Genomic DNA, 15,046 nt, shown 5'->3' with positions numbered 1-15,046 from the left:
CATTATTCCTGTCAAGAGTAGCTGTGCTCCCCTGCAAGAACCTGCAAACAGCTCAAAATAAATAGATAGATAAATAAATAAATAAATAAAAGTCTATAACATAAAGGACTCCAGGTTCATTCATTTTATTTCTCTTGTCTTTGTCTAAAATTTTAAAAATTACATGAAAATCCTACGCTAGCTGGGGTGGTCATTAAGACTCCATATTTTGTTAAGATGTCATGAAATGCAAATGTTAAGCATTTTTGAGATTCTTTAAGTAGTATAAGAATTGTAAACATTCTGTTTTATGAGTGATGTAAGTGCACTATATGAAATGTTGAAAAGTTACATTGCCAATGAGTTGAAATTGTGCAATTCTGAGTTTCTATTTATCCTCAAGAGTATATTGTTTTTATAATTTAAAAACATAAATATAACAAAGTATGGTATCAGAGGCACTTTATAGTCAGATTTAATGGTGCAAACACTGAGTTGCTATAATACCAAAAGTACAGTATAATGTAAAGATAACAATATAGAAAACCGGAGCAAGAAAGTACATTTTATGTAAAATATTTTGACTCACAGTATCCTAAAGAGGGCAAAAATAAATGCTAGACTGTAACCTTCACATACTAGTGTTCATAAACATACCAACAGTAAGATCTGGGATTCACAAAGCCCGTCTCGGTCCATTTATTTTCCATCAATGTGTCTGTCCTTTAAGTGATACATTGAACAGAAGAGAGACATACACTCAGTGAAGTTTTCAGGATTCATTTTGATGGAAACAAAATGAAGTAAACTCATATTTTCTAATTGTGAGCTACACCATTTTCTCTTGATGCATTGATGTTTATCCCTTGTTAGTATGGGATCCATTTCTAAAAACACAGTTTGCAACTACTTCTAAAGCCCAGAAATCCCACATCTCAATTTGCATCTGTTTTAGTGGCTTAAGAATATGCAGCAATTTTTAAGCACTGTTGAAACGAAGCTCATAAGAATGTAAAATGAACAATGAATGAGAAATCTGAGTGGTAAGACTTTAAAATGTCAATAGATTAAGCCCTCCTTGGTTTCTAATGCTACATTTTCAGATTTCTTTTTGAGAAGAAATTTCTTTTTACTTTATTTGTTTCCCTTTTTTCATAAGATTTAAGAAATCCTCCCAAGATTTTCCAAGCTCCTTTTGGGGACTTTCCATAATGACAGCTGCAGGCTGTTGCTTCAGGTGACTGTGAAATCTTCTTCATAGAAGTCACTTGAAATTATGCTCATAGTAATCATATTGAATTTACCCTGAAAATAGAGCAAATAAATATGTATAGGATCCATTTTTACATTCAATTAAATATTTGCATTTTATTCAAATAATTAACATGAGGATGAAAATTATCTTTTGAAGCACATTATACACATTTCTATAGCATGCATTACTTTACTGGAGTTAAAATATCACCATTATGCCTGATAGCACATGTGGAAGCAAATCCTAGGAATGAAGCATTTATAGTAAACATCCATATGTTTTAGTAAACACAATTGCAGGTTTTCCAGAGTAAGCAAATGTGTGAATTCTTTAAATGATACTAAAGAATGAAAATAGTCCTACTTTCATATGCCAAAAGGAAAAAAAACCACTATGTCGCATAATTTGAGATTGTAACAAAATCATAATGATGAAAATAGTAACAAGTACTTATTTGGGTTTGATACATATATTTTATATGTAACTGTGACACTAAACTTAAAATTGAAGCTCTATTTTCCTCTTATTTTATAGAAGGCTTGCCTTAGACTAGTAGGCAAGTCAGCAATTTGGGGGCGATAGACGTGGTAGAACTTAAGATTTAGTCTTAAAGAACTGGTCAATTATAATAATAGCTAACCCTCACATAGTATTTACCATGCTGAGGCACTGGGCACTTTTCTAAGTACTTTCCATATATTAACTCTTATAATCTACCTCATTTGGTTGATTCCATTATCGTCTTCATTTTACTGATGAGGAAACTGAGACACAGAGTGATAAAATAAGTTGCCAAAGGTCACACAGCTAGTAGAGAGCAGCAGAGATTCAAATGCAGGCATTCTAGCTCTGGAGTCTGCTTCATGAGGCTTCATCTTAGATGCAAGTTCTGCAGCTTAAATGACTCAAAGCTGACCTGACTGATCTAATTAAATGATTCTGATAATTCTGATTCTCAAAGCTTTAATTTGTAAATAGTCAAACAAATTAGATGTCACAGGAATCTTTTTGCTTTGCTTCCCTTTCTGCAGTACCTGTAGTACACTGGGATTTCTAGTGGCACTAACGGTGGTGGCACTGCCCCCCTCTCTGACATAGGGACTTCATTGTCCTGAGACCCTTCACATTTTCAGAACTTCGTGATCACATGACTTTGCAGAAAAAATTTTAGCCTTTATTACAAAAGGTTTTATTTGTGTGTAGCTGCCCCCTAGGTAAAGTATATACGTTTATGATACCTTTTACGTTGTCTTTTCAAAAGAGACATTGTCGGAGGGAAAGCCGGTATATGAAACCATTACTATAAATAGTAATGTAAATACTTTCTAAGAAAAATTCATAGGAATGATCTCTGATTGATCACAGAAAGTGAACTATACACTGCTTCCTAAATATCCTCCCAGAGTCCTTCAAGACAGCAGCATTCCGAGGCTACAAATCAGGAGACTCAGGAATATACTCAGGTAGCAATTCAGAAATATACCAGCAGGGCTCCAGCAATGCCTGTTCCAACCACATGACCAACACAGTTAGGACATGGACTATTGCCTAACCCTCAAGCCGATAATACCCGGGCCCATGGGGCATCACAGAACCAACCAATTCTGGTATTGTTGCACTTCATTTTACGTAAGTGTGGCTACATTTATTCACAGCTGTGTGAAGAGAACATCCTAAGTTTCTTGCAAGTCTTAGCTGAAGTAAGGGGCCAAAAGAAAGAAAATGGCCTCTTTTTGTTTTGTTTTGTTTTGTTTTTTTGAGACGGAGTCTCGCTGCCGCCCAGGCTGGAGTGCAGTGGCGCGATCTCAGCTCACTGCAAGCTCCGCCTCCCGGGTTCACGCCATTCTCCTGCCTCAGCCTCCCGAGTAGCTGGGACTACAGGCGCCCGCCACCACGCCCGGCTAGTTTTTTGTATTTTTAGTAGAGACGGGGTTTCACCGTGTTAGCTAGGATGGTCTTGATCTCCTGACCTCGTGATCCGCCCGCCTCGGCATCCCAAAGTTCTGGGATTACAAGCGTGAGCCACCGCGCCCAGTGAAAATGGCCTTTTTAATATGAATGACCAGGTGTCCTAAAACTTACCAACAGAGCCCAATCCTTTCGTCTCTGGGCTGGGTTTCACCTATTACTTTCAATTTATAGTTTCAGAAATGCATTTTACAACTAGTCTCACATCTCCTAGCACTGGTTCCTAACATAATCACTTCTAAAAACCTCAAAATTTATCTTTGTCATTGAAGTTCTATAATACGTTGAGCATTTTTTAGACTTATTAAGGTAAGACACTAATATTAGAAAATGACTACCTGATTTTTACCACAAAGAGCGATGTTTCACTGACAAATATGTGAGCCCCACATTAGAATAACACCAAGTGACATATTGAATTCTACATCACTTTACAACTATTGACTCATACACCAAGCTGAGTTTATATTGTGTGCCCTGTTTAAAACCTTGTCCACATTTTGGAGGCTTTCTAGTTAGTGAACCCGCTGCTTAGGGATAAACATTGGGATTTCCTATCAGCATCCCTTTCTACCCTTGTATTGACATTAGTGAACAAGCTGAGGACGAGCGCTGTATCTGACAATCCAGGGGAGCAGAGAATAAGAAGAAACAATGTTAGGCAAAAATCATGGTCTTGTTTCCTTTCCAAGAGGACTTAGGAGAGTTGTGGGAGTTAGAGGAAAAACTGGACTTGGCAATAAGAAGAGTCAAGGCAATCTGGAACCCTCTTTGCCAACTTGGACCTTTCCCCTCATCTCTGCCCTCCTGGTCCCATCTTGAAATTCATTGTCACATTGTAAGTGCCTAATAAAAAGTGAAAGTATTGTGGAAATGTTAATAATAATGTCTTTATGTACCAGGACTCAGGGACAAACAATCCATGTTCCCATTTCTTCGTTTTCTTTCCCTTCTTCTATGCACTTTCCCAGACTCTCCTTACCTTGCCTGGCATTTTTTTCACCTTGGCGCTGCACTTCTTCACAGACAGTTGTTCACAGTCCTTCCATTCTTAGGGCAAATATGGTTCCCAGATTAGCATCACATTCCCCTTAGTACTTGATGTATGTTTTTTCTTTTCAGACAAGACTTCTGATCACCAAAAACAATCTTGCTCTTGGGTAATGTATTAGTCCGTTCTCATCCTGCTAATAAAGACATACCTGAGACTGGGTAATTTATAAAGAAAAAAAGGTTTAATGGACTCACAGTTTCACATGGCTGGTGAAGTCTCACAATCACGGTGGAAAGTGAAAGAGGAGCAAAGTCATGTCTTACATGGTGGCAGGCAAGGGAGGGTGTGCAGGGGAACTGCCCTTTATCGAACTGTCAGATCTTGTGAAATTTATTCACTATCTCAAGAACAGTACAGGAAAACCCACTTCCATGATTCAATTACCTCACACCTGGTCCCACTCACAACACGTGGGGATTATGGGAGCTACATTTCAAGATGAGATTTGGGTAGGGACACAGACAAACCACATCAGGTAATTTGTATGAAAATAAGCTGGCAGTTATCAGATAATTGCCACATCTGTCAAAATTAATTATAGTCTCTTTTGCTTAAACAGGGAGAAAATAACCTTTCAAGTCAGTGTCTAACTAGGATATACTTATAGATTCATTTAGCCTTAACCATTTATATCTCCAGAAGTAAATGGCTTTTACTCCACTTAAAAAGATAAATTCTTAATGCAAAGTTTCATCTTTGGTCATTAGTACAGTCTCTCATATGAAAGAAGTCTCTGTAATTAGTCTTATCACATATAATGGAAAGACACTCTACAATTCATGTTTTTCTACACCAGATCAATTCTTCCTTCTTTACAACCAAAAGTGATGCTTTTGATAACAAGGTTCAAACTGTCAGTCTCACTAAAATTATTCTATTAGCATTGACAAGAATGATTTTTTTTGGGGGGGGGATATCTCTGGCTCTGTCGCCAAGGCTGGAGTGTAGTGGCACCATCCCAGCTCACTGCAACCCTCTCCTGAGCCCAAGCCATCCTCCCACCTCAACTTTCCAAGGATCTGGGACTACAGGTACATGCCACCACGCCTGGCTCATTTTTGTATTTTCTGTGGAGACGAGGTTTTACCATGTTGCCCAGTCTGTTCTTGTACTCATGGTCTCAAGCAATCTACCCGCCTCTGTCTCCCAAAGTGCTGGTATTACAGGCATGAGTCACTGTGTCTGGCCCAACAAGAATGATTTTTAAATCATCTATAATTCCAATCTTTGCACCATAAATACTGGCTAACATTGTTATTATCATCTTCTCATTGATATATTTGTAAGGTACTTTAAATAGTCCCTGACTTGTCATAAAGTTCATTTATTCCATCACTATTATTATCATCTGATTCAGGCATCACAGTAGACTAATAAATTAGAAAATATTAAGATCCCAATTTACAGATGAAAAAATTGAGGCTATGAAGTTAGGTAACTTGTCAATGATTAAACAGCTAGTGATTGGGGCAGTCAAAACTTAATTGCAAACCTAGTTAACTCTAAATGAAGGATATGGACGATTCCCCAAATTTTGAATGTCTTTCTATTATGCTGCCTGTACATCTGGTTAATTGCAGAAGAAGAAAAAGTAAAACTTGTCAGTAATGTGCATCCTGACAATGAGGAAAAATGAGAAGAAATGAATATTTGAATATATACCAATAGCTTTTCAATTATTTGATCATATTATAGCAAAGACTTCATAATCTACCTATTCTACTTGATCACTACTTCCAGTGGAAAAGGAATTCAGTAATATGATAAAGTGGCACTGCTTAAGCAAGTTGAGGAATGAAGAAAGGAAATTATGTAGACATCTGTTTTAGCAATAGGGGGGATGGATAATTCATATTCAAATTAAGTACACTGGGATTCAATGCTTTGGGGATATTACAATCCAGAAATAATATTGGATCAAATATACATGGCTACACACTGTAAGCTTAGTGATACATCCCATAAGAAAATAAAATGGTAATAATTAAGCTAACCTAAAAGTAATTTATAATTAACAAGCAAGAATAACAGCAATTAAAATTTCTCACCAACACAGACGTTTCTGATTCACTAATAACAAATTGTCCTCCCCTAAAACTGAAGGAATATTGTCAAGCTTTGTGAAATATTTCTGGGTGCAAAACTGAATTAGTCTTCAGTATGCTCTAGAAGCTTGTTAATTTGGGTATATAAATAACAAATGTTAATGTCCTAGGTTACTAGTAAAACAAAACAAAACTCTCTTAGTAGTTAGTTGGATGTGGTGGAGTGCACCTGTAGTGCCATTTTCTAGGAAGACTGAGGCAGGGGAGGATTGCTTGTAAGCCAGAAGTTCAAAGCTGTGGTGCCTTACGATGGGTGCCTGTGAATAGCTACCACGCTCCAGCCTGGGCAACATGCAAGACCTGGTCTCTGACAAAAAAAAAAAAAAAAAAAAAAGAATCTTAGTTATAGATAAAGATAAGAATAAGACAAGTCAATGGAATAAAACCCAACTTTTCCTTAAGAATAAAGGGGAACATCTGTATATTTGAATCAATTTGAGATTCTTCAGGGGATTGCTTAAAACCCATTAACAAGTCACAGGACAATTTTTGAGAATCACTGCTATAGAAAATATCATGCTCATCTCAAAGGGAATAAAATCTATCTTAAGTATGCTGTTTACAATAGAAATTATTTTTAATTTCTCAGAACTTGCAGACTTTATGGGGAACTTGAGAAGATCACATCTCTTTCTCACTCTGAGAAAATCTTCCCTGCACTCCAACTTCTTTCTTTCAATTCTGCATTCCTCATTTGGTAAAATGGCATCACAATTCACACAGCTAGTTTTGCACCAGTCCTCTCTCTCTCTCTCTCTCTCTTTTAATCCCACATCTCACATCCAATTCATGAACAAACACTGTCACCTCTACCTACAAAAATACATCTCAAAGTCGGTCACTGGGAAGTTAGTCCATGTCCTGGTCTCCCCTGGGTTTCTGCAATGGCTACCTGATTGGACTTTCTATTTCCTCTTGTGCTTCCCTCCCCTCACTACTCTGCAATATAATCTTTCCAGAATGCAAATCAGATCAACACTTTGATCGTCTCAGCTATCACTGGCTTCCCATGACACAGAAACCCAACATTCTTCCCAGCCTATCCACTAACTGCCTCTCAGTCTCCTCTCCCTCTGGTTCTCTCCTCCCGCCCTCGGGGTAGTCAGCTGGCCTTCTTTGCTCTTTTGAGAACACATCAGAAATGTTCCCACCTCAAGGAATTTACACTTGGAATTTTCTTCCCCTGGAACGCTTTCCTCAGGAATACATACATGGCGGCTTACATCTTTGCTGCATTTTTGTCTTGTTCTCGTGCCAATTCATCAGAGATCTCATCCCTAAACAGCGTTTCCAAAATGCACATTCTGTCACTCTGCATTCTTTTACCCTTTGTGTTTTTCTGCCTCACAGTTATCGCTGTGTAGCACTATATTACATTTTCAGTTGCTTAAATGTTTATTGGCTATCTTCACCACTGCAATGTAAGTTCTATGAGACAGAAACTTTTATTTATTTTGGAATCCCCCAGTCCCTATCAGAACTCCTAGTATATAGATCATGTTCACAAATATTTCTTAAGTGAATGAATGTCTACATTTGCATCTACACTTAGGTCATCTTTGGAACCCGTTTAGAGGACTTTCTAATGCCACAACCAGGTGGCCAACTACTGGAGAGCTTCTCTAGAATTCGTCTTACTCATTCGAAGTACTCCTAATGCTTTCGTAGGCATCCTAAGACCCAGTGACAGTATTCTGATTTAGGCAAAAGCAGAAGAATGACAGGATTGATTTCAATTTCTCCCACTCACAGCTGGCTGAACATTTAACATTCCATATTTAATCTCTTGTTTCTAAAAAAGAGTTATCTTCTCACAATCTTCCCACCCTAGTCCCACTTTCAGAGAGATCTAAACCTTCAACCAAAGTGCCTGCTATTCATAATTCTACAACTATTGCAACCACACTCTGCCTCCTAATTTTGCACTCCCAGGGAAGGGAAAAAATGTTTAAGAGCCCAAAACTTTAACAAGCCTCTCCCTTTATTTCGTACGTCAGACTTCCTAGTTAGAAAGATTGCAAGTTGGAACCTAATTATATTTTAAATGAACTAAATACATTCCAATAAGGGGAAAATTATTTAGAAGATATATCCTGGCAACATCGTGAAAATCTAGTCACAATAAGAACTTTTTTAACTTTTCAAAATAGAAGAAGTTGAATATTTTTAGAAGCCATAACTCAGCTATAATATTACTGAACATAGTGAATAATTAACATCAGACTATGATGTCATAATTGTTGGAAACATGATGTAGAAAATAAGGATATCTTGTATTTTTTGTATTAGTGATAAAAAATAATAATTATAATACTATGTGACAAGCAATGTTACAAGCACTTTATATGTAGAAATTGCTGCCTTCAACCCTAATCCAAGCAACATAAAATCTTGCCTGGATTATTACAGTACTTCCTACCTGGTCTATCTGTTTCTGCCCTTCACCTCTTACAACCTATTTTCAGTACAACTGCTCAATTGTGGTTAAAAAGATAGGATATGCCCTATCACTTTCTTGATCAACACCTTTGGATAGCTTTCCCTCTGTCTTAGAGTAAACTGCAAAGACCTAACCATGTCCTGCCAGGCCCTCCATAAAGAAGCTCCAATGACCTCTCTCATAATACCTCCGACTTGCTCACACTGGTTTCCCTGCTGTTCTTTATACATTCCAGGCAGGCACAGTCCTTCCACTGGGCCTTTGGGCCTGATTTTTTGTTTTTTTTTTTTAGACAGAGTCTCACTCTGTCGCCCAGGCTGTAGTGTAATGGCTCACTGCAACCTCCGCCTCCCAGGTTCAAGAGATTCCCCTGCCTCAGCCTCCTCCCCAGTAGCTGGGATTACAGGTGCCTACCACCACGTCAGGCTAATTTTTGTATTTTTAGTAGAGATGGACTTTTGCCATGTTAGCCAGGCAGGTCTTGAACTCCTGACCTCAAGTGATCCACCTGCCTTGGCCTCCCAAAGTGCTGGGATTACATGTGTGAGCCACTGTGTCTGGCCTGCACCTGATATTTCCTCTACCTGCAACACTTCCATCAGATGTTTCCATGACTTCTTTCTTTCCTCCTTCAACCTTTCCTCAGATGTTGTCTTCTCAACGAAGCTTCTCTGACTACAAAATTTAAAATTCTAGCCCCACCCCAACCGTCTTCTTTCCTCCATTTTCTTCCATAATAACATATCACCATCTGATATATTATATATATTTACTCACTAATTTGTTTATTTCCAGATTCCACCTCATTAGAATACAAGCTTCATGGAAGGCATTTTTGACTGTTTTGTTCACTGTTGCAATCCCAGTCCTGAGAACATTGCCTGGTACATAAAAGCTGATAAATATTTGTTTATTAAACAAGATACCAGTCAAACAGTGAGATAACATTACATATCCATCAGTGACTAAAATCAAAAACACAGTCAACACCCAGTACTGGTGAGAATGTGGAGCAACAGGAACTCTCATTCACAGCTATGGGAATGCACACAGCACAGCCACTTTGGAAGAGACTTTGGCACTTTCTTACAAAGCTACACATAATCCTACCATATGTTCCAGCAATTACATTCTGAGAAATTTGCCCAAATGAGTTGAAAACTTATGTCCACACAAAACCCTGCTCATAAATGTTTATAGCAGCTTTATTCATAATTGCTAAAAACTGCATGCAACCAAGATGTCCTTCAATAGGTGAATGGACTAACAAACTGTGGTATATCTATGCGATGGAATACTATTCAGTGATAAAAAGAAATGAGCTAACAAGCCATGAAAAGGCATGAAAACACATAGAGGAAACTTAAATACACACACACACACACACACACACACACACACACACATTGCTAAGTGAAAAAAAAAAAATGCCAGTCTGAAAAGGCTAAAAACTCTATGATTCCAACTATGTGACACGCTGAAAAAGACAAAATTATGGAGAGAGTAAAAAGATCAGTGGTTGCCAGGAGTTTGCAGGGGAAAAGAAAGGGATGAATAGATGGAACACAGAAGATTTTTAGGCAGTGAAACTATTCTGTGTGATAATATACTAGGGAGTACATGACATTGTCCATTTGTCAAAACCCATAGAACTGTACAACACAAAAGATGAACCTTAATGTAAATTATGGACTTTAGTCAACAATAATGTATCAATATTGGTTTGTCAGCTTTAATAAATGTGCCATACTAGACGTTAATAATGAGAGAAATTATGTGTCTGTTTGGGGCCTGTGGGTGTAACAAAAAACTCTACTTCTGAAGCAAATTTTCTGTAACTTACAGCTGCTCAAAAAAGTAATCTATTCATTTAAATAAGTAAATATGTTTAGCTTCTAATTTGGTACTAGCTAAAATATTAGCCTTTGAATCCCATAAAAGCACTTTGATGTAATTTCTATCATTATCTTCATTTTGAAGATGGGGAAACTGACCCATCCATGTTGGGTGACTTTCCTAAGCTCACACAGCTACTACTTGAGAGCTGCAGGTGTGGCACCCAGAATGGATCATCTCCAGAAGCAGCACTCCCAATTATCATGCCATGTTACACACTCCAAAGACATTACATGTACAAGGGATATAGGTTGATAAAAGAAGAGCTTCTGGTGGGGCACGGTGGCTCATGCCTGTAATCCTAGCACTTTGGGAGGCCAAGGCAGGCAGATCACCTGAGGTCAAGAGTTCGAGACCTGCCTGGACAACATGGTGAAACCACGTCTCTACTAAACATACAAAAATTAGTCAAGTATGGTGGCGCATGCCTGTAATCCCAGCTACCTGGGAGGCTGAGGCAGGAGAATTGCTTAAACCTAGAGGATGGAGGTTGCAGTGAGCCGAAATCAGGCCACTGTATGCCAGTCTGGACAGAGCAAGGCTCTGTCTTAAAACAAAAAAAAAAAAAAAAAGAAGAGACCTTCTTTTTATGATATATGGTGAGAGAGTGAATGCATCTATATGAGTAGTTGTGCTAAAAAGAAAATTACCATTCAAGAATGAAGTTAGTCTCAGGGTTTTGTTTGCTGTCATTGTTTACTATTTTTGTTGTTGCCTTTGAGGACAATTTAATCGCTGTTGACATACGTGGTCTTTTGGTGACAAACATGAACTTTTAAAACTGCTGCGCAGATTTCAATAAGGATAGGTACAAAAGCATGTCTTTTTTATTTTGCTTTTTAGTCTATTTGTAAGGCTATATGTTTGCTGTAGAGGGAATAATTGATTGTCTAATTTCTGTAAAGGATTTTAAAATATATCTGAAGTGCCATTTATGTAAAGTTAGAGATATGGCAGGACAAGCCATTGAGTGTGAAACAGAAAATTCCAGTCAACTGATGAGCCCCCCAGGCACAACACAGAGGGCTTTATAATTTTCTTCTTTAAAGTAGTTTCTAGATATTCCATTATCATGACAGTTTTTCCAAGTCTGTATCCTCAAAGTTACCTTTTCCCTGCACTGCCCAAAATAGAAATTTCAGTTCATCCCTGCCTGCCTGTGGCAGGAATAAAGCAAACACAATATTCAGTCTCTTCCCAGATTACACAGTCCATAATAGAATATCATCATAACTTCTTTCCAAAGCAGAATATTCATCCAATTAAACTTGGATATGTTTTAAGAATGCACACAATGAAAAAGATAATTGCATGGTTGTCAAAAATTATGACTAACAAGATACGGGAGAGCCTCATAAGATAATTCTTATAAAAAGATTAACATTTACCATGTACTACTAATGGAACATAATTGTAAGAAATTTAAAAATAAACAGTTGGAAAAATAATAAACATTCATTGCATGTAAAATATGGAACCAAAATGAACTTTAAAATGGTAGAAAAACACATTAACACAATAAATTTGCTTATTCAACATAGGGATATGGCCTACTATACAGAAATTAGTTTCTTTAAACACTTGTTTTAAAAAAAGAAACGTTTTTCTTTGGACTCTGTTGTGTCATGAGGTTATTCTATAAACAGGTTTCTATTGTAGACCCTCACTAAAAGTCAAAACTTTTAAGGTACAGTCCTCACACACATACATAAAAAAAAGTCAGGGAAAACCTTTCACACATCCCGAAATAGAGAAAATTGCTAAAGAAAGGAAAAAAAAGCCCCCTTGACAGATAAGCAATAACTCTGCTTACCCAGTAATTTATGGTAATATCAGAAAGCTTTTGATAAAACTTCACACATATTGCAGGGTAGGACACTGGAAAAGATTTAAAAAAAGAAAAGACCCAAAAAGATAGGGGAAATTAAACTATTTATAGAGGGGGAAGTATTTTGTAAAAGAAAATTTGGCAATTGGTTTTGATAGTCATAACAATTTATGTAATTTCTATGTGCATTGGGGACTTGCTGTCTGAAAAAGTGGCAAGTTAACATTTTCTCCATTATTACAAAAAGTCATTTTTGAGAACAATAAATATGAGAAGGTTTAAAATATATATATTTCTGTGTGTGCGTGTGTGTGTGTGTGTGTGTGTGTGTGTGTCATAAACTATACACATAGTAAGACATCTGGTAATATTTGTGAGCCAAATAAATTTCTATCATTTGTTTAGTTTAGATCTTTTAAACTCTCATTTTTATTTTATTTGATAGCAAATCAATTTTCCAATAAAATAATTTTGCCTTTGGGGTATTATAATGAAAAAACAATTTAAAATATATTTCTATAACTACTGAAAAGTACTTTCATGCTAGATATGCAGTAAATAAATGAAGAAATATTCACATGAGTTGCACTTCCTTTCTTGTTATCAAAAAAATAATGAGCCTTAATTTACATATTTCTCCATCAACCCCTTAAGCCCTTATTAAGGTCAAAGCTTGAATATATTTGTTATTCTACAGAATTTTATATTTTGAAGTTTAAAGTACTATTTAGTGCTCTGATTTCACTTTCTATATTAAAAAATATATAAATGAAATCAATGAAGACTTTTTAAATGAATTTCCTTATATTCTTCAGTGACCATTTTAAATAAACTGTCCCTGATTTCCTCTGAACTTCAATACATCTTTGGCCTGTCATTGTCATTCTTAATCATTCATGTCTCAATTCAGTCTCCGACAACAACCACTACGAAGCTCTTCATTTCAGGAAACTGAAAACATTTTGTCATGCAAAAAGAGCATATTATGGGAACTCTAGTTACTTGTTTTTAAAGAAGACTGACAAGAAAATTTGGATAAAGAAATGCAAGTCTGTCTCTGTTCTCCCTAATAAATCTCACTTGAGGCAGAGCTTCAATGAGTAGTTCTGGAAACTTCTTAAACAATATACATATATATCACTGACCTGGATGGTCAACCATTTCAAGCTGGCCAATGCTTTTCAATAAAGATAATATCAGAATCTGAAGGAACTGGTTTGAGTTTCTAAAGTATTTTGAGGAAATATTTTGTGAGAATGGGAAGCATATTTTAATGCCATTCACATGTTTCCCTGATAACGAAAGCTGATCTGCAAGGGCGTTGAAAGCATTACAGGCTAATTTCATTGCAATGTCGGGGTCTGAGAGGGAGGTGAGGAGAACCAGGAGTTGGGTGGGGGTTCAAGAGCATCAAGGTGAACATGGTTGACCCACTGGAAAATCACTAAGTGCTGGAACCGACTCTAGAAGGTTCATGTTTTGAGCCTTTATGGCAATTGTGCAGCTCTCTTGAAAATTTACACTGTCGTTTTATTTATAGCAGATGTCTCTTAAAGCAAACATTTTTACTTCATACTATACAAATATTACGGAACATTGCAAGCATAATGTGGAGTTTTGGTTGTGCCGTAGAAATCTACAGTATTTTCTATAATGGATTATAAGCAAGGGGAAAAAAACTGATACTGATCTAAGGCTGAAGGATAAGGGGTAATCAAAACAAGGCTTCTGCAGATACTTTTATGAAACTTGTTTTCAAAGAAAAGGCAAAAGTTGAAACTGTGGATTAAACCAACTAAATTAAACCATTGTGTATTCAAAATACATTCGGCACTTTAGAATAAAATGACCAGAAGCCAGGGTGAGGCAATTCCACTGTCTGAGCTATTCAAACAAAAGAGTGTTTATTTGGATTTTCCTAAACAAAATTTGTATTTGATTCTTGTGCACACCCAGTGGGAAAAAATATCTAAATATATATTTCATTATTCTACCAGTTCTGAATTGTAGTTCTCTTGTGAACTGATTTTGATATAGTGACTAAAATGTATGCTCTGTGGCTGCTCAGTAATTGCTGAACTGCCTGATGGAAAAGTTTTAGATCTGAAATTTAGCTCTTAATATAAAATAATATGAAATATAATGTGCAATTAACGGAGAAAGTAAATTCTGTTTAGAAACAGAATTCAAAAATAGAGAATTACATACACTTTGGAAATTAAAATCCATATAAGTAAAACCTGTATTTCTGAGAATTCGCTGTTTCTTAGGCATGATTTATAACAATACACATTTCAAAAAGGAAGTCATTAAAATAATGTGGCTGTTATGTTTTCACAGGCCTTTTTGAGAGTTTAACCAGTACAACAGAATAATCTCCCTGGACTCTAAAAACACAAATCCGTGACAAGGACATAAGATTGATGGAATTTGTAATCATATATTTTTACTTATGTAATAAATTTGTAATTTCAAGGACATTATTCAAAATGACCACACTGCATTACAATGTGTGGATTCC

The 15,046-nt window shown here is 36.6% G+C and overlaps 1 long non-coding RNA gene across 1 annotated transcript in view; it reads right to left on the bottom strand.

Annotated features, from left to right (window-relative positions):
* Window positions 1-650: 650 nt before the first annotated feature.
* The window catches only part of LOC102135733 (uncharacterized), a 47,435-nt gene continuing 33,039 nt past the window's right edge, over window positions 651-15,046 (bottom strand). Inside the window, exons 3-4 of the long non-coding RNA XR_010583662.2 lie at window positions 4,185-4,386; window positions 651-1,284 (exon numbers count right to left, since the gene is read on the bottom strand). This is a non-coding gene — a long non-coding RNA (uncharacterized lncRNA). The remainder of the gene's footprint in view (window positions 1,285-4,184; window positions 4,387-15,046) is intronic.

This window comes from Macaca fascicularis, chromosome 1 (assembly GCF_037993035.2).
Source record: "Macaca fascicularis isolate 582-1 chromosome 1, T2T-MFA8v1.1".
In the NCBI taxonomy this organism is placed as follows: domain Eukaryota; kingdom Metazoa; phylum Chordata; class Mammalia; order Primates; family Cercopithecidae; genus Macaca; species Macaca fascicularis.
The sequence above is the reverse complement of the archived record's forward strand: the minus strand, read 5'-3'. Positions and strand labels throughout refer to the sequence as shown.